Genomic DNA, 21,432 nt, shown 5'->3' with positions numbered 1-21,432 from the left:
TACACACAAATTACACACAGGAAGAAGGAGACAGATGCTGCTTGTTGGCACATTATTTTCTGTCTCCCCCTCCCGCAATCTGCAGCCGGGGGGGGAGGGGGGGGGGGGGGGGGGGAGGGAGAAGTGAGGGAGACTTAATCTAATACATGTGTAGTGTGATTAAAGCACCACTGTTGACATTTCAGATGAATGTGAGGCTCAGGGAAGAGGATATTAAACGCAGGGAATCGGAGAAAACGAGGCAGGAGAAGAGGCAGAGAAAGGGTTACAAATTCCAAATCTATCACAGGGAGATCTCCCTCCCTCTCTCCCCCCCCACCCTTCCTCTCTCACTGCTCGCTGCCTCTCTCTCTCCACCTGTTAGTGCGGACCCCTCACATCCACCTGTTTGTGTAGGAATCTGCTCCACTCCACATTCAAAGGTAAGGCATGTTTTATTGTCAGCTGGAGGGATTTCTGCTCTTTTACCGCTATTCTTTTCCTCTTTTAGATCACTTGTCAGAGGAATTTGCTTTTCTTTTATTTATATGTCTCCTCCTTTATCTCCGTTCTCGAATGTTATATGTGCAATTCAGCAGTGGGAAGTAGTTCTTCTACTCAAATACTGCACATTGTAATGCACTTTACTTTTCAGTGCTTTTCCTGTTCATTTTATACTTCCGATTGGAAAAATTGACCAAAATTGTTTTCTCGTCTTAAAACAAAATGCTATGTTTGTTATCTTATCTTAATTTATAGATTCAGCCTTTTTACAATTGCTTCAGGTATTTGGTTGTTTGTTTTACCTTTATTATGTTGTATTTTATTGTCTTGATTGTGATATGCTTTTTCTCTTTTTGTGTGGTCATTTAGTCGGTTTTTGTCATTGTTTGGTAAGTGTATTTTATTTGCGCCATAAAAACATCTAAAGGGGTTTATCCTGAGATAATACATGTCTGAATTTACTATATTTAGAGGCAAATAAAGTTCCTCCACTACAGTTAGGAAGCAGTCCTAAAAGTCCTAACAGTGGCTTTTAGTCATAAATCAGCTTAATTGTTACGTATTTCCGGATTCATTAAAATTATCTGTTTGGCTGATTATGTACAACTGTTGGTTGAGTGGGGCCATTTTCTCATAGAATATATGTAATACACAATATTTACAGGGCAAGGTTTCTTAAATAAAACTGATAGGCTACGTTTGCAAACAATCCAACTAGAACTGTTTAACCAGAGGAAAATACAATGTATTATGTATTATAATGTAAAGATGTTGTAAAATGTTGTAATAAAAGTAAGTCAACAGTATAAACGTATTCCACTAGCATTGAACAGGTATACCAGGGGGCACGAGGAACAGGATAAGGAACACAGGTTGTACCGCAGGGAAAACAGACGGGAAAAAATACAACAAACTGGAAAAGAACTAAAGGGAAGACAGGCCTATAGACCAATCACAGAGACAAGACACTGCTGGAGGGGAGGGGGTTAAACACAGGGGCAGCAGATAGACACAATCAGACTATCTGGCGGGAATACACAGGAAGTAAAACCAGACAAGACACAAGGAGAAAAGGCATTTCAAAATAAAACAGGCAACAAAAACACAAAATCATGACAAGACCAGCTACTAAACTACTTGATAAAGTGTTTACAGTTCGTTTTGGTGCCTTTAAAACCTGTTAAGCTCGAGAGACCCCGGTACCGGGGTACTGCCGCAACATCTTGCAGGAAACAGTGTCTGAGGGCATGTTAAGTTAATAAACTATGAATGTTTTATATCCATGTAACGGGAAGAAACTCATCTAACTGATCATTTTAATTTGTTTAAAAAAAACAACCCACAATGCTAATGCTGAGCCTCTGAATTAGCAACGAGCGAAAAATGCTAACAGATGACTGCACCGAAATTCACTCACAAAACCTTATTATTTATCTTTGGTGCACATCCAACCCATCTTTTCACATCGTGAGGTGACACAGAATCGAAGGGTACCCTCATTATCACTCAATTATACGAACTTGCGGAGGTAATAACAAGAACAGACATCAAAACATGCGCCGCTAGGTAGCTAAAACGCTAACATGGCTCACCTGTGTCGTAGTCTGGTCAAAAGTGGTCTTCAATGGCATTAAAACGATAAAAATGCTGCTAAAGTTAATCCATAGGATAATCCAATGTGTCTGTGTCCCTTTGAAATGATTTCTGATAATCCATGAGCAATAAAACTGCTTTTCGGTTTTCAGATGTCAGAGCGAGAGATAGGTTCACTCTCATGCAAAACTGAGTGGGCAAAGCCCCCACCTTTTTGTTTTACCATGTGTGTGAGTGGGGAGATTCCCCATTGATTCTATTGGCTCTAACGGTCAGAAAGAGATGTCAATCACCAAAATCGACCAATGGGTTCCAGAGAAACGGTAAAACCCCCATTTCCACCCAAATCACCTCAGAGGTGGAGTTTGTTTTGCTAAACCTCTCTAAAAAGGTCAAATGTCACTTGTTTTGCATCAATCTTGATACAGGGTACTTATTATATGTTGTACTTTGGATTCCTAAAGCTTTTAGTCTACCTTACCATCATCCAAGGGTAGTTTTCACTATAAGTAAAAAATAATTTTTGGACGGACACTATAATTTACAGTTTTTTACTATGTTCAATCTGAATTCTCTTTAAAATAAAAAAACATCTATATTGATTCTGACTTTTCTACATCCAACTCACAGGGTTATCATTACTTTGAGAAAAAAGATGAATAATTTAACCCTTTTAGAAGGGAAGATATGGTCATTTGTTCTGGGAATGTCATTTTCGAGCCTGAGACCTGAAAAACAGGCTCAGGGCTAAGCTGGTTAAGACACCAAAACAACAAACATAAAGAAAAAAGCAATAACATCTTAGAGTGCATCAATAGTCTTTTATATGAAAGTGAAAGTACAGAAGGACTTTCTGCTGAATGTCTTTATAGTACCAAAAGCTAAAGTATGTTGTGTTTATTTCTTACATTTGGGCATTTACAATTTGAAATTGACTACCTTTTTAAAGCCAGCCTTAAGTGGCGATTCAGTGAACTGCAGTCATTTATTTTGACTGTATAAAGTGGTATTTTCATATTTTTGTAGGCGACTCTGAATTTAGCATCTCGCTGGTTCACAAAAATCCAATAGGACTTTTCCATTGGTTTCTGGATTATTGCAGATAAAACGCTATACATGTTTATCATACTTACACATTTTTCAGCAGGATCATTCCCACATATTAACACCACTTTTATGATTTTTGAAGCGTTAATGCAATCTCCAAAGCTAACATTAAGGTACTGCTTGACAGTCACATGATCTCACGTCACCACCGCTAAGCTAAAAGCGGCTAATGTTTGGCGTGATGACGTTTAGACTCAAAACTACACTAGGCAAATATATAATTTGTTACATTCCACCACTAAATACTAATACAACATATTTAAAGACGATATATTAAACAATAATCAGGCAGAGGCATTTTAACATTGCCTTGTTGTTTATTGTTTTTCTCAGAAAATTCTTTTGACACTTTCTCCCTTTCTCTCAGCAGCCGGTACCATCAGCTATGGGTCTCTGTATTGATTTATATGCAGCTGTTGCTTGGTGTGAATTGTAATGCGCTGTTTTTGTGACTGGAGGGGTTTTTAAATCCCAGGGACAGAGAAAGGTTTGGCAGGAGAAGTGAATTAAATTCTATATTTTTTTTCCTGTGTTTTCTGCAACACCTGTGGTTAATTATCCATTGAACCAAACAGAGCAGTGTCTGTCAGCTCTCTGTGGACAATTACTGTTTATAACTAAACTAATTATCACCAACAACCTGTCCAATGTGTTGGTGCATGCTGAAATGCATGAGTAATATTAATTTGTATTCATGTAATACGTCTTCAACTAAAATGAAATCTTGAAGGAGTAGAAATCACTCACAGAATCCCTAAATCCCCCGTCAGATGGATTTTGCAGTATTATGGTGCAGGCGTCACCAAAATTAGGTTCCAAAAATGTATCTAATTATAAAGGTTACAGATAGAATATCAATACTGTTATATTACAGATTGGGTAAAAGTTATTTTAGGCATAAATGGCTGTTGTTTTCATGGATGTTGGGATATGAACAAATTGTGACTTGTAGTGTTACTTTTACTGATACCTCTCTCTGGACTACGGATGTAAATTTGAGCTCACTAGCTTTTTGACATCTTGAACTTAATGCTGATATTTATTAACATCCACTGTCCCTTTCAAATAAAGACATAGAAAACCTTCTAAATGACACATTGGGATTCATAAAGTGCACTTGTCAAAATGGCATCATCACGTGTTTTTGGTAAAGCTCGAAGGCTCCATGCGTATTGTATCGCATCGACCTGCCAGCATGCTGCATATAGTGATGTCCTGACCAAGCCCCCAGGAAGTTAGTCAGGCCTTGATGCAAATGTATTGAAGTGGACAAACGGTGGTACTACACTTGGTGTCAGTCCGTGACATATGGAAGAGAGATGTCTGTAAATCAGCAGATTTCTTGTTTACGTAGATGAACTACCTAGTATGAACCCTTCAAATAGCCCTTATTTAAATCATTAGGGTCTAAAATGTTGAGCCAAGACAGGCCGTGAGGCAGTGGATTGGAGGCGGGGCTTCAGGAAAACGTAAGTGCAGTGCACATACTCTATGGACCCCAAGGATCCGATGGATTGCCGCATGAAGTATTTTTGTAAACTGACCTGGAAGTTAGCGTCAAAAATACAAAAAACAATGGGATTCCCTCATTGGATTTCTGTAGACTGCAGAAAATTAGCTTTGTAGCTAACGTTTATGATACGTACCATGTTTTTGTTCAGCAGGATAATCTCCATATTTTAAAACTACTTTGACATTTCGGACAGGTACTGTAAATGTAATTTGCAGAAATAAAAAGCTAATGTAATGTTATACACAAACTACATGCCGGTAGCATGGCTGCACATCACCACCGCTAAGCTAAAGGTGGATGGTGTCACGATCTGTCTGTGTTGTTATTTTGTCTTGTCTTTTTCTATCTTTGGGTTTCCTGTTTTATTTTGTAAATTGTTCACCCCCGTTTCCTGCCTGTTGCTTTCTGTCTGTTTTCCCTCCCTGATTACCCGATTGTGTTCACCTGGTGCCTCTGTGTTTTCTCCTACCTCCTCACCTATCTCGTGCTTGTTTGATGAGTCCTGGGTGTATTTAAGTTCTGGTTTTTCCGTCTGTCTTTGTCGGTTCGTCTTGTGTTTTGACTTGGTCTGCGGTGAGTGTTCTGTTCTGTATTTGTTATAGTTGAGCCTTGAAATAAAGGAGCTAGTTTTTGTCACTTTAATCTGCATTTGGGTCCTGCTTCCTGCACAAACCGTGACAGAACGAACCGACCAGAAATGGACCCAGCAGATGATCCATTTGAGATGGAGCTACAGCATTTTTCCTTTGGTTTGGCTTGCTGCTGTGATTGGTGGAGTGGAGCGTCCAGTGTTCGGCAGAGGGAGGCCGCTCTGGTAGAGGCGCACCGGTTGGCTATGGAGAAACCAGACTTGGTGAAGTTCTTGCCTGGCTGGATTTTGAACTTCCTCTGGGTGTGTGATTTCCAGCCTGCTGACTACAAACGTCTCGGTGTGGTCCGTCTGGAGTCAGCCAGTGCTTCTGCCCCAGTTCCTGCTCCTGTCCAGGAGTCGTATTCCGGAACTCGTCAGGCTTATGGAGGTCCACGGAGTATTCAGGAGGCTGCTAAGAGGAGTCGTCGCAAGGCCAGGCTAGCAGCCCGAGCCCCAGCAGCCATGGTTCCGGCTCCATTACAGGCCCCAACCGCCATGGTTCCGGCTCCAGTGCCGGACCCAGCAGCCATGGTTCCGTGCTCCAGTACCATCCCACATAGCCATGGTACCGTGCTCCAGTACCACCCCACACAGCCATGGATCCGTGTTCCGGTTCCTTGCCCAGCAGTCATGTTTCCGGCTTCAGAACCGGACCTTACAGCCATGTTTCCGGCTCCAGAACCGGACCTTACAGCCATGTTTCCGGCTCCAGAACCGGACCTTACAGCCATGTTTCCGGCTCCAGAACCGGACCTTACAGCCATGTTTCCGGCTCCAGAACCGGACCTTACAGCCATGTTTCCGGCTCCAGAACCGGACCTTACAGCCATGGTTCTGGCTTCAATTCCGACCCCCGCAGCCATGGTTCCGGCCCCAGCAGCCATGGTTCCGGCTTCAGTACCGGCCCTGGAAGCCATGGGCTCGACTCCAGTTTCGGCTACAGGGCTGGCTCCCCAGCCGACGCCAGCTCCCCGAGTCTTGTCGGCGTACCGGCCGACTCCAGCACCTCGTCTTCTGCTGGCTCCCCAGCCGACGCCAGCTCCCCGAGTCTTGTCGGCGTACCGGCCGACTCCAGCACCTCGTCTCCTGCTGGCTCCCCAGCCGACGCCAGCTCCCCGAGTCTTGTCGGAGTACCGGCCGACTCCAGCACCTCGTCTCCTGCTGGCTCCCCAGACGACGCCAGCTCCCCATGTCCTGTCGGCGTACCGACCGACACAAGTTCCCTCTCGAGTCCCCTTTCCAGTTCCTACCCGAGTCCCCTCTCGAGTTCCCTTTCGGGTCCCCTCTCGAGTCCCTTCTCGAGTCCCCTCTCTAGTCACCTCTCAAGTTCCTACCCGAGTCCCCTCTCAAGTCTCCTCTCCAGTTCCCTCTCGAGTTCCCTCCTTTAGTCCCCCCTCTAGTCCCTCCTTTAGTCCCTCCTTTAGTCCCCTCTCTAGTTCCCCTCGCGAGTCCCCTCTCGAGTTCCCTTCTCTAGTCCCTCCTCTAGTCCCTCTCTAGTCCCATCTCTGGTCCCCTCTCTAGTCCCTTCTCTAGTCCCATCTCTAGTCCCATCTCCAGTCCCTCCTTTAGTCCCTTCCCTAGTCCCTTCTCAAATCTCAAATCCCTTCTCAAGTCCTGTCCCGTTGGAGGTTCCGCCGACTACTCTCCTGCCGGGGGTCCTGCCAACCCCTTGTCCTGTCCCGTTGGAGGTCCCGCCGTCTACTCTCCTGCCGGGGGTCCTGCCAGCTCCTTGTCCCGTCTCGTTGGAGGTCCCGCCGACTACTCTCCTGCCGGGGGTCCTGCCAACCCTTTGTCCCGTCTCGTTGGAGGCCCCGCCGCCCTGACTCTTCCGGCCGCGGTCCTCGCCCTCATGCTCGGCCCCCTGACTTTTCCGGCCGCAGTCCTCGCCCTCATGCTCGGCCCCCTGAGTTCGCCCGCGGTGGCCTTCGCCCCTCCATAACCCCCATTTTGGACTCTGCCTTGCCCCCGGGCCGTCCGCCCGAGACCCCTTCCTGGTCCTCTGCCTTGCCCCCGGGCCGTCCGCCCGAGACCCCTTCCTGGTCCTCTGCCGTGCCCCTGGGCTGTCAGCCCAAGCCCGTCCTCCAGACCCCCTCCACCCACCCTGGTGGCTTAGTGATGCGTCCCTCCTCCGGACCCCCTCCACCCACCCTGCTTAAGGTTTTGGACTTTTGTAGTTTTGTTTTGGGACGTCTGGGATCCGTCCCTTGAGGGGGGGGTACTGTCACGATCTGTCTGTGTTGTTGTTTTGTCTTGTCTTTTTCTATCTTTGGGTTTCCTGTTTTATTTTGTAAATTGTTCACCCCCGTTTCCTGCCTGTTGCTTTCTGTCTGTTTTCCCTACCTGATTACCCGATTGTGTTCACCTGGTGCCTCTGTGTTTTCTCCTACCTCCTCACCTGTCTCGTGTTTGTTTGATTAGTCCTGGGTGTATTTAAGTTCTGGTTTTTCCATCTGTCTTTGTCGGTTCGTCTTGTGTTTTGACTTGGTCTGCGGTGAGTGTTCTGTTCTGTATTTGTTATAGTTGAGCCTTGAAATAAAGGAGCTAGTTTTTGTCACTTTAATCTGCATTTGGGTCCTGCTTCCTGCACAAACCGTGACAGATGGCGTTTAGTGGTTTATTTAGTCACTTGTTAGCAACCGAGGTTTTTATGACCCTTTGAAGCTTCGGACCTTCACGAGTATCTAATGTCGTGGAGCAAAATGTGAAGATCTCCTAAACTTGTTTTAATCACAGACCTTATTTCAGGCTTCTAACCACAAACACTTTCAAACAAACATTGAGACAACGAAACTGGAAGTGGAAAAATGCTAATAATTTTCCGGATCTTAGGACTCATTACAGCACCACTCTATACATCCATGGTGCAGACCAACACTTTTCAACTAACTTTAGGTTGATACATGTAATCTTTTCCAACCTTTCAGAGTTTTGCATAGGAGGGCATCAGTTTCTACGTGACACTCCGAGATACTAGCAATGCTACTATACCTGCCCCTTAAACATTTAATACAGACCTGACTTTACTGGTCTATTTCTCATGATGTTTGCATAAAATGTAACCTAGGTCTGATGTCACCTCTTTAATTGTTTTATTTGTTTATGCCCTGCCGAATTTTGTGATGGATTTATCAAAGTCATCCAATCTTAGTGAGCACTGTACTAGACTGGTTTACAGCTCCTGTTTGTATCTGCATCCCTTGTATTTTTGCGAGTCACTAACTACTATATATTGCATTGTGAACCGAGGCTGAAAGGGACCCAGTCTAAACGCTGATGGGATCATTATTCTAAAGCCATTACATTGTGCAATCAACATTAACTTGATAATGCTAATTTCAAGCAAAATATGATTTCTGGCCGCTTCGAGTAATATTCAAGTACTGGCACGATATGTGAGGATGTGATCCTTTAACCACTTCTCCTCACCCTTTCCTCACCCATCCCTCTCACAGCTGTCAGTCAGTGTTCAGAGGAAGAGGACTCATGGAGTAATGCAGAGAGAAACATGGAGACATGTCTGCAGACAGGAGAGATGACATTAAAGCGGGGAGATACAGAGAGGGGGGGAGACAAAGAGAAAGGATGAGTGAGTGTCAGGTGAGATAGACGGGGGGTGAGGATGCATTTCATGTCTTCATTAGCATACACACCACAGTGCTTTCCCCTCAGCTTAACACTCCACTGCTGAATCTCACAGTAATCCCACAGAGACTGAACATCAGTCACTGGACGAACTCCACGTTTCACTTTCAAGAGGGAGAATGTTCCCGCTGATAAACACTGCTGCATGAATTAAACATGAACACAGCAACTCTACACCTGAAACACCCACTATAAATAAATGCACTCAATGAAGTGATGAATAATAAGAACAAATTCAAAGTTAGGAGACATATTGATAGAACATTCTAGTTATTGGTTTATTGAAAATACCTGTCCATCTTTGCTCCTACCTGCACCTATGGTCAAAGAACGATACAAGTGGATGGTTTCCTCCGGAGGGTGGCTGGCATCTCCCTTGGGGTTAGGGTGAGGATTTTAGTCCTCCAGGAAGGAGAATAAAGCTGCTTCTCCTTTAGTAGAAAGGAGCCAGTGGAGGTGTTTCGGGCACTTGGTATGGGTTCCCATACCCCGGATAAGCGGTAGAAGATAGATGGATGAATTTTTGGAAATCACATTTTTTATATTAAATGTTTACAACATCTTAACTTTTGCATATTTTTGGAAACAAAGTTTAGAGAATATTGCAATGTGTAACCTAGCTTCAGATTTGCAACTTCTTATTCAGCAGTTTAGGGAAATGTACTTTGCTATGCTAAGCGACTGATCCAACACAGTCTCACTCCCTGATAGTCCAATAGCGACGCTTGGTCAGGGTCCTTTGGCGTGCAGTTGTGACGCGCCGAGTCTCCTTCAGCTTCATAAAGGGACGCAAAGAGCTTTCAACTGATTGCAATATATTCCCATCGGCGGCGGTATTTCACGCTCAGGGAAGCACCGCATCGGTCCATGTCGGCGGCAGTTAAAGGCAATGTGAGCGTCCATTCCCTTTGGATAACAGAGGATTTTACTCCCGCACGTAAGTATCCTCCTTACTGTCAATTGATTTTACAGTGATATCTGCACTACTCATCAACTCAAAAACACCAGATTATCCTTGTTAATTACACAACATTGATTGGTTTGAATTGTGTACAATGCTTTTGTATTTTCCCCCTTCGATTCGGAGAAACAAATATTTTTTCGGAGTTTAAGATGGCCGAAGACACTACACTACCCAGAATCCTCAGCTATCGTTTGGGACTACACCATGTGCTTTGCTTGACAAACCCTGTGATTAGTCCTCAAGCTCTGTGATTGGATGTTGGAGTGGCAGTGTGCGAAGTTTACACGAGCGTCAAACAGCACTTTGAAATGGAATGAAACCCATCGGCGGCACACTATCCCACACAGGAATTGAACGTGTCCTACTCCGCCCCCCCCCCAGACAGAACAGTTTGTGGCTGGGGTGATGGGGGTCTTTTATAATCCTGAGGGCTTTCTTTAAGGTTAAAGATCAAATGCAAAGATTTTTTTATAATTGCCAGTAAAATCGAAATCATATAGCTACAACACTATCTAAGATATTGCAATATTAAAATCGCAGATAATATGCGTCTGGCAATGCGTAATATTTATTTTGTTCAACCCCCAACACCAAGTCCAACGATTTATTTCTCAGCCATTAAATACGCTCGTCTCCGCAAGATGGCGCTGCGCGTGACGTCAGAGTGTACAAACATATTTCCACCTGGCTTATCTCTCACAGCTGCTTCCGCCGATAGTACAATTTAGTTTCGTTATCATGTCTGATTCTGAGTCGGAGGCCATCCAAGATCTGGAGTATGTTGTCGACATCCAACCACTAAAGTATTTTGACTCGTTAGTTGTATTAACTGATTGTAGGTGATTATTTTTCCCGGGTCGCCGAGGGTGCTGGCGTTGTTTGTTCGCCGCGCCTCCGCCCCAAATATTGTTCTTTAGTCCAGATCAGAACCTCTCCTGTCTGGCTCTCTACTTTTGAAACGTCAGTCATCAGCAAAAATAGCAGCATCTCTATATCGAATCTACACAGATCTTTGTGTTGTCATCTCCTACCTGCTGGCTCTTTCCTGCTCACCGGTCCCTAGCCCGCTAGCTAGCTAGCATTATCGGACCTAGCAGGCTGCTACCTAGATGCTCCTCGGCTCCCTGAAGTCTGCTGAGCTAACATTTCTGTCTCCACCCCAACTCCGCGGCTCGTGTGGGTCTTCCCATCCCGCTGCGATCAGCCGGCTTCCCCGCTGACATCGTCTCTCCCTGCCGCCTACAGCCGGTGGCTATCAAGCTAGCTAACCAGCTCTGCACCAGGCTGTCAGCCCCTCCTACGATTCTCCTCTGGAAACCACTGGAATTATTCTCCTGATATGCTGTGTGTGGATTATAATTCTTATTTTATCTGGACCCACACCGCTCCTTCTTCCACGGTCATCCGGCTCCTGGTCTCTGCTGCCCGGGTCCCCAGCATGAGCTAGCTCCGTGCTAGCGCCACTTCACCGGATCGTGCCGCCGCTCTACTCCCTGTCAGATCTCTACTCCTTTAATAACCGCCTGCCTCCGGACTGCATGGACATCCTCGCAGATAATGAAATACTCCGCAAACGCCGTCCTCCACACAGAGGCTCTGGCCGTACGTTTTTATTTCATTCCACGTCTCCACACTCCATCCCGACCATTCTGTCCTGTCACACGCCCACACTACGCCATAACAACAAACAACACATGAATCTGACCAATCTCCTTCCACTCCCACAGTCCACACAACCCCCCCCCCCCCCCCCAATGCAACGTCACCTCAGAGCAGCCCTGCTCAACACACGCTCCATCCACAATAAAAGCCACATTCTGAATGAATTCATTAAAGACAATAACCTGGACTTTCTGTATCTGACCGAAACATGGCAAAAACCCCTGGACTATTTTAGTTTAAATCAAATCACCCCAGCAGGATTCACATACATTGACAAACCTCGCCCACAAGGGCGGGGTGGTGGAAAACTTCTCCCAGATCCCGCACCGTTCGTACATCCGAAAGCACAACAATAACCCATGTTTTGCGTGATTTCGCGGATATAATTCAGAGTTTTCTGCACCAGTCATGAGCGAAAAATACCGCTGACATGTGAACAGCGCACGAGACTGCCGAGTCGGGATATTTGGCCCAGAGACTGTTTGTACAAATGACGTCACGCGCGCGGAGGCTGCTGGGAATGACATGTCAGAAATTCAGACGGCTTTGAGTCGAGTTTTGTATCAATAAAAAGCTTTTTTTTCGGGTGTATTATCTCGATTTAAATTAAATAAAAAATACAGACAGTCTTAAAAACAAAATGTCTATAAAAATGTAGCATATTTGGAAGCTTTGCATTTGATCTTTAACCTGGTATTTTTCCTCCACTACATTTATTTCAGTTACTTTACAGATTTGGATTAATGATGTGAAATATAAACAACCCTTAAATCAGACTTTAGTTACACCTGAGTAAAATTCAGTGAAGGTGATTGTCAAGTGCCAACAATCAGGCAAGATATTTGGTTGTGGGTGCTTGAGAAGACTAAACATTTATCTGCAGATCTCTATAAAGTATATTCATTACTCGTTATTCTCTACTAATAGTTCATTAAAGACTGTATATAATGGCTATTTTGCACATCCCTATCAAGAATTCAAGATTTTCTAAGGTTTATTGACATATCATGTACACAACTACAGTGTAGTTATGCAATGAATGAAAAACTTGGGTCACAGGTTCCTCAACAGTGCATTACAAGACATCTATCAATATGTGTGTATACCTCCACCATTAAACTGTTGTATTCTGCACATTTCTTATTCTATCTACATACATCTTATAAAAGTATAATAAATATGTATAATATCGGTTAAAATAAGTGCTTCAACATAGTTAACATTGCAGGAAAGTTAATTGTCAAGTTCCAAAACAAACCATGCAATATATTAGACTTTAAGTACTTTGTCAGGCTTAATATTTATCTGTAGATACCCCCAAAGCTTTTTTTTTAATTTAAAAGAAGACCTTAACCTAAAGTATTCTTTAATGTTTAAATAAAGCCTTATTAGTTTGTCTGTTTTGCACATCCTCCTATTAATATCTTTTTTAATATCAGGCACTAAACTGTTTTATTGTAGAGATCACTTAGAGTATCTTCTTGATATTTTCTATTCTATATTTATATCATTGACCTTCTACTTTCCCACTATTTTGTATGTACTCTTAATATTTAAATGTTTTCATCAAAAGTGCTTTACAAAAATGAAAGACATTAGAAAAAGGAATTTTAAAACAGTCATTAAAAAGCAACACAATCTACCTGCATTGCAGTTAATCTAAACGTGTAATAACGTTTTTAACCAGTAGGTGGTTTGGGTTAAAAAAGCTGTCAAGTTTACAGTCTTAACAAAATAAAATATACTGCTGTTTCTGGTTGGGTTTACGACGGATATATTTTGTTATTGTTTTGATATTTGTAACACAAAAGCGATGGAAAAAATCCACAGCAACACCGAAAAGATGGTCTTAACATGACCCAGCGGTCTAGTTAATACAATATATAGTGTAATATATAAAACAATAATATCAAAACAAAATATTACTACTAACTTTATTGTGCAATTAAAACAGAACGGTAATAATAATAATAATATATCATATTTTTATAGCGCCTTACAGGAAACCCAAGGTCGCTTTACAAGTCGGGTAGGGGGGGGGAGTAGGGGAAAAAAGGCAGACAGGTTAAGGGGGTGGGGGGGGGGAAGTAGTGGGAAAATAAACCTATTAAACTAACTATACAGTGGCGAAAGCCTTGGTAAAAAGGTGCGTTTTGAGGGCTTTTTTGAAAATGTCCAGGGTTGGGGCGCTGCGGATTTCGGGGGGGAGAGATTTCTAGAGGGTGGGGGATGCCACACTGAAGGCTCTGTCACCAAAAGTCCGCAACCTTGTGCGGGGGGTGGAGAGGAGATCCTGTCCAGATGATCTTAGCTTCCGGGATGGAGTGTGGTAGCGGAGAAGGTCAGACAGGTATTGGGGGGCGAGGGCATGGAGGGATTTGTAAGTCAGAAGAAGGAGTTTATAGGTGATACGGTGCTTGACTGGGAGCCAGTGGAGGTGGATCAGGGTGGGGGTGATGTGCTGCCAGGGCTTGGTGTGAGTGAGCACCCTGGCAGCCGAGTTCTGCACATACTGGAGCCTGTCCAGGGCTTTACTGGGAACCCCGAACAGGACTCTGTTGCAGTAATCCAACCGGGAGGAGACGAATGCATGAATGAGGGTCTCGGCCACGGAATCAGAGAGTGATGGTCGTAGACGGGAGATGTTCCTGAGGTGATAGAAGGCAGACTCAGTGACGGATTTGATGTGTGACTGAAATGAGAGAGTGGAGTCAAGGGTGACACCCAGGTTACGGACTTCGGGAGACGGGAGATGGAACAGCCGTCAATGTGGAGGAGGAGATCCCCAACCTTCCGGAGCAGTGCTTTGGGGGCCACAACCATGAGCTCAGTCTTCTTACTGTTGAGTTTGAGTAGATTTGCTGTCATCCAGGTTTTTATGGCATGGAGACAGTTGACCAAAGACTGTGGAGGGAGCTGGGCGGATGGTGAGGTGCTGAGATAGAGCTGAGTGTCGTCAGCGTAGCAGTGGAAATTGAGACCGAATTGACGTATGATCCCAAGGGGGAGCATGTAAATGGTGAAAAGTAGGGGACCAAGCACGGAGCCTTGGGGGACACCATGGTTGACTGGGGCCGAGGGGGAGGATGAGCTGCTGATGCTAACAAACAGACCTGGTTGATAGATAGAACTGAAACCATGACAGAGCTGTGCCAGTGATGCCAAGGTTGTCAGAGAGGCATTTCAGGAGGAAATAATAGTTTCCTGTCTATTCTGAGGCCTGGGGCCTCATTTATAAAGGGATATACGCTCAAAAAATGGCGTACGCCAGTTTCTACGCAATGTTTGCGATTTATAAAATACTAACTTGACGGGAAAATGTGCGGTCCTCCACGCAAACTCTAACCCATGCGTACGCACTAAGCACAAAAACGGGAGAGACGAGAAACTGCGACACCGCATTGGCAGAAGGAAGAATGGAGAGAAATATGTGGAAATAATACCATAAATAAAATGTTACCTCTCATTTATCATATATGATGAATTCATTTTCAAACATTGATTAAAGCCAATCTTAAAAAGATTAAACAAAAGCCTGTTTGCGACTCCTCAGTGCACACAAAAACATAACTTGGAGAAATAAATAAATACGGATATGTTATTGAAAACCACCTCGAATATGTTGTGTTAATGTTATGAAATGTTTTCTCATAAATGATGCGGTAAGCAGGAGGGCAGAATTACGTCTAAACTGACGCCGTTTTGCATTTCTATAGGTTGTAGATACGAGCATAGTTTTATATAGGCCTACTATCACGTTTAATCGTGTTTTATGACGTCGCTCGTAAAACACAGGAGGTATGGAAACTAAGAACACCATATGTGCAATTGTACAGCAAATATAACACAACACATTGGTTGTATTTCCTTTAACTGGTGGATATAGAGTTGCTGCGGGAAGGGGGGGGGTTGAGATGCACAGGCTGCAGTGGAGACGCTGCGCACAGCTGGGACACAAACCACCAAATACAAAAACATAATTCAGATCCAGTCATCATGACTCCACTCCGGAGGGATTCCCCGATCATTTCTTACAGTTTCTCATCAAGGGGGTGTCTCCTGTCCCCGGCACAAACACACTGCCTGAGGAAGGCTATGTGTATTTTTTTTGTCATTATCCTTTTTCGGACCACTTATTTATTTATTTTGGTGACGATCCGACCTCCATGCTGGTTACTCTGGTTCAAACTGCATCCACCAAACAATATGATTGATCTCGACCTCCCCAAAATAACCAGAATCTGACGGTGTGAGATGTCTTTTTTAGCTGTTCTGTCGTCATTTCCTGCTATCTTCTTCATAAAGTCAGTCAAAATGAATGAATGAATGGGCGTTTCTTTGACTATTTATAGGCAAATATGGGCGTTACGTGAAGTCCGCAAAAGCTGCACCGCATTTCGAGTCGATAGTGATTTATAAAGGGAAACCGGCGTAGGAAGTGCCGTATGCACTTTCCTCGCCGGTACGCAATGTTTGGTGAATCGGAAAATGGCGGAACATTTCTGTACCTATTTTTTGGATTTCTACTACGTAAGCAACCTTCCTACGTGAATCCTACGCACGGCGTTATAAATGAGGCCCCAAATCTCTGTAGATAAATCAAGAACTACGACAGATGTGTAATATTTAATGCAGCCGAACCATTCATTACAATGCATTCATGTGATGACTTTCAAAGAGTAAAGCAAGCACTGCTGAATAAAGTATGATTTGATCTTTTACGAAACGTTTTTTTTTCATATGGAATGCAGTTGGAGGTCAACCAATCACAGAGCTTGAGGACTAATCAGTGGGTTTGTGAGCAAAGCCGAACGATAGCTGAGGATTCTGGGTAGTGTAGTGTCTTCGGCCATCCTAAACTCTGAAAAAATAAAATCCGAATCGAAGGGGAAAAATACAAAAGCATTGTACACAATTTAAACCAATCAATGTCGTGTAATTAACAAGGATAATCTGGTGTTTTTGAGTTGATGAGTAGTGCAGATATCACTGTAAAATCAATCGACAGTAAGGAGAATACTTACTTCCGGGTGTTAAATCCTCCGTTATCCAATGGGAATAGACACTCACATTGCCTTTAACCTCTTCTACCCAACCTGATCTCACCAGAATGCGTGACTCCACCACGACTCCTTAACACCACAATGCGTGGTGGAGTCACGAACTTTGTTACATTTACGTGTCGGCACCACGCAAACAATCCCTATGTAACCTGATCTCACCAGAATGCGTGACTCCACCACGACTCCTTAACACCACAATGCGTGGTGGAGTCACGAACTTTGTTACATTTACGTGTCGGCACCACGCAAACAACCCCTATGCAAAGTGAATGAGGCTCCTTTGTCGTGGTGCACACACGCATTTCTACAACGTCCCGCAGTGAGCTTTTATTCTATAAAACGTTTTTTAAATCTACTTTATAGCTTGTAGTAACTCACGGGAGGCTTCTTTTATTTTATTTGTATTCATAATAATTTTTATTTTTCGTCAGAATGTAAAAATTACATTAGTTACGAATTTGTGTTCTCAAAAAACAGTGCATTGTGTGTAATGCAACTGTGATGACAAACCCCGTGATCAGTCCTCAAGCTCTGTGATTGGTTGACCTCCAACTGCATTCCATATGAAAAAAAAAACGTTTCGTAAAAGATAAAATCATACTTTATTCAGCAGTGCTTGCTTTAGTCTTTGAAAGTCATAACATGAATGCATTGTAATAAATGGTTTGGCTGCATTAAATATTACACATCTGTCGTAGTTCTTTATTTATCTACAGAGATCGGGCATCAGAATAGACCGGAAACTATTCTTTTACCGTTCTGTTTTAATTTCACAATAAAGTTAGTAGTAATATTTTGTTTTGATATTATTGTTTTTTATTAACTACTAGACCACTGGGTCATGTTAAGACCATCTTTTCTGTGTTGCTGTGGGTTTTTTCCATCGCTTTTGTGTTACAAATATCAAAACAATAACAAAATAATATTCGTCGTAAACTAAACCGGAAACGGCAGTATATTTTATTTTGTTAACACTATAAATTTGACAGCTTTTTAACCCAAACCACCTACTGGTTAAAGCACGTTATTACACGTTTAGAGTAATTGCAATGCAGGAAGATTGTGTAGCTTTTTAATGACTGTTTAAAATGCCTTTTTCTTAATGTCTTTCATTTTTGTAAAGCACTTTTGAATGTGTTATATACGGTGGCCGGCAGGTGCAAACGCGGAACAACGGCCAAAAACAAATACATAAGCAGGAAACACCTGCAAATAATGAAATGAAAAACAAACAAACCCTGAAAACAAATACAACAGAAAAACGCTGCATTTACAGAAATGTTGCAAACTAAATACAACACACAAACCCCGAAAACAAACGCAACAAAAAAACGCTGCAAATACCAAAATGATATGCAAAGTCCAAAGCACGTACAAATCCCAAAACACATACAAAAAAAACATTCCGGAAGTGCTCCAGGCCTCTAGGGGGCGCGCTACGTGGAACAGATTGATGTCTGACCAGACATAGAGAGAACGAACAAGAGTGATGGAAATCGAAAGGAAAGAAAGTTAATTTAAGTGGAGAAAGATATAAGAAAGTAAGTTTTGTTTTAATACATAGAGCGTCATATTTATATAGCTAGCGTTAGCGTGCCTAACTACTACACCAGCTGAGGAGAGGAGAGCTTCACGTGAAGAGACGATAAAGCGAGGGAAGAACATTGTTAAAAGAGATGACAAATCAAGTGCAGGCAAATAACACGGGCTATAGTGAGTACCGCGGAAAAAGGACATTTGAATTCTTAGCAGTTTGTTTATATGTATATATTTGTGTATAGATGTTGCAACTATACAGAGCTTTAGCAATTACCTGTAACTATGGTCATGCTAATAAAGCTATTGAATTGAGAGAGATGTGACAACATGTGAAGAGGGACAAAGTAATGACAGGAGAGTAGTGTGCATTAGACATGCTCAAGAACAAATATAGAGACATTCAAGGAGAGAGAGAACACAGATTCAACGGTAAACATGATGTATCTTTCTATTTATTTAGCTAACCACTATTTAGACTATGTGTTTTTGATTAACTTGATTAAATGGATTTACTACATCAATGTATGTCTTTTCAGGCCGCCATGTTTTGTCCTTTCTGTGGCCAGCATCTGGGGACAGTTCAAGTGTTCTATGGCTCCTGTGGCAAACATGTACAGTTTTTGGCAGAAGTTGAACACAACAGTAAGTTCACTTTTTTTATTGTATCTGTTTCAAATGCAAGAAATAAGGATTCAACACACTACTCTGTTTAGAATACGAATTGGCAGATGCATACACTAGTTATCAGCATGAAGGACACATTTTTTCATTGTCTGTTTATGTGAAATATGTAGAAGCCATCATTAAATTGTAGACCAATGCATGATTAAATACACAAAACAGCTTATATTATACATTCATAATTGTGTATTAGTTCTATCTTTATAGAGAACATTATATATTTAGAATCAGATTTTGAGACAGTGAGCGGCTGGAAAGTCACACCGCCATGGGGCACAAACAGTTGCTGACGTGATGTTTTCTTCATTCTCAGGCATTCCATAAGGAGGGTCAGGAACTCACGCTTGGGACCACCAGTGTCCCCTCCATCCTCAGTGTGTCCCTCATCATCAGTGAACTTAACTGACATCTCATGAGAGGGATCGAATGAGGCACCTTTGAAGCCGCGGATTGCTCCTTGCTCCATTGCACACACTGGCTCTATTAATATTGAACCTGCTGCAAGATGTATTTGTTATTTTTGCAGAGAGTTCTGCAACAATGTGTGCCGCAGTCAGGTATTCTGTGCTGGGAAAGACAAAGTGATGTATTGTAATATTAAATGATGAAGCTAGTAATAAGATTTACAGAATAGAATAGAAAAATTAAGTGGTAATCGTAACAATTAATACCTTTGCTCCATTGTGTCTTCTGGCTCAGACTGGCTATCAATAATGATAAGTGCATACACAGTTGTGTAGTTGCTGCAGTGAGAAGACAGTTGAATAATTACTTTCAAATACCTAATATATGCATGACAGTCATATTTACAAAAGGATGTCGATCCTCTTCCTGTTTTTTCAATACATTGGGTTCTAAACTGACAACAGCACTTTTGTCATACTCCTGCACAATCCTTGTAAACATTTGAAATGGATGCAACAAAAAATTTCTGATCTTTGAAAAATATTTGTGGGTGTTTTTTGTATTGTCTTCACTAAGATGTCAGATGTTGTGGGTGTCATTTGGAAATGTATAAAAGTATAATTGTTCTGCTTCCTGGCAATGTTACCCACTGTGATTGGAGGCTATACAAACAAACAAATGTAAAATAAAGATACACAGCAAACAACTGTGTCACGATGCAACTGTCAACCTCGTTTACCTATAGAAGTGGTTCTGACCCGGGGCAGACTGGACCTCTTCCTGGAATGGGGTTGGTGCTCCATCCTATTTTTACCCAGGAAATAAGTGCACACAAAGGTATTTATTGATTTCATGTTCACAAATTCAAACCTACATGGTATAATTACATTTGTAATTAGTCTTACCCGATCAGACGCTGGTTGTGGGTGCCTGAGAGGTCTGATAAAGGTTAACAACAAATATATTCAAACTACTGTACTGTTAAAACATTCTGCTTCTTGTGGCACAAAATAATATGTTGACAATGTTTTATTTTACCCTGCAAACTGTTGTCCATTCGTGGAGTGCTCACTTTTGGAACATTTGGAATGTCCCACATACAACACACAAATGACTGACTGAAATAAAAATAAATTCACTTTAATTAAGAATAAATGCCACGATAAATCCAAACTGACCAAGGTACATTATATTGTTGACCGTCCTTTAACTCTCACATTAGGATTTACATTGAAGCACAATACACCAACTCCTCTCTGCACCTATAATATATCTATATGATGTCAAGAGTTACATTTAGGTGCACAGACAGTGCTGTCTCTTGACTTGCAAGCTCTTTCACCAAACAAGCTAACGCTAGCTGGGTAAATATGACGCTCTTTGTATCAAAACAATACTTACCTTTTTATATATCGTCTTTTTCCACTTCGATCAACTTCGTTTCCTCCGGCTTCAATTTGCAGCACTCTTGTTCGTTCCCTCTATGTCTGGTCAGACATCAATCTGTTCCACGTAGCGCGCCCCCTAGAGGCCTGGAGCACTTCCGGAATGTTTTTTTTTGTATGTGTTTTGGGATTTGTATGTGCTTTGGACTTTGCATGTCGTTTTGGTATTTGCAGCGTTTTTTTGTTGCGTTTGTTTTCGGGGTTTGTGTGTTGTATTTAGTTTGCATCATTTCTGGAAATGCAGCGTTTTTTGGTTGTATTTGTTTTCAGGATTTGTTTGTTTTTCATTTCAGGATTTGCAGCTGTTTCCTGCTAATGTATTTGTTTTTGGCCGTTGTTCCGCGTTTGCACCTGCCGGCCACCGTAGTTATATTTTATGAAAACATTTAAATATTAAGAGTACATACAAAATAGTGGGAAAGTAGAAGGTCAATGATATAAATATAGAATAGAAAATATCAAGAAGATACTCAAATGATATCTAGAATAAAACAGTTTAGTGCCTGATTGGAGGATGTGCTAACTAATAAGGCTTTATTTAAACATTAAAGAATACTTTAGGTTAAGGTCTTCTTTTAAATAGGAAAAAAGCTTTGGGGGTATCTATCTACAGATAAATAGTAAGCCTGACAAAGTCTAAATTGCATGGTTTGTTTTGGAACTTGACAATCAACTTTCCTGCAATGTTAACTATGTTGAAGCAC

The 21,432-nt window shown here is 42.4% G+C and overlaps 1 protein-coding gene across 1 annotated transcript in view; it reads left to right on the top strand.

The window, feature by feature from the left end:
- The first annotated feature begins 341 nt into the window (after nucleotides 1-341).
- The window catches only part of doc2a (double C2-like domains, alpha), a 185,735-nt gene continuing 164,644 nt past the window's right edge, over nucleotides 342-21,432 (top strand). The window contains exon 1 of the mRNA XM_034206677.1: nucleotides 342-422. The gene's annotated coding sequence lies outside the window, so the exon portion shown is untranslated. The remainder of the gene's footprint in view (nucleotides 423-21,432) is intronic.

The sequence above is a fragment of the Gymnodraco acuticeps genome, unplaced genomic scaffold (genome assembly GCF_902827175.1).
Source record: "Gymnodraco acuticeps unplaced genomic scaffold, fGymAcu1.1, whole genome shotgun sequence".
Taxonomy (NCBI): Eukaryota; Metazoa; Chordata; class Actinopteri; order Perciformes; family Bathydraconidae; genus Gymnodraco; species Gymnodraco acuticeps.
The sequence above is the reverse complement of the archived record's forward strand: the minus strand, read 5'-3'. Positions and strand labels throughout refer to the sequence as shown.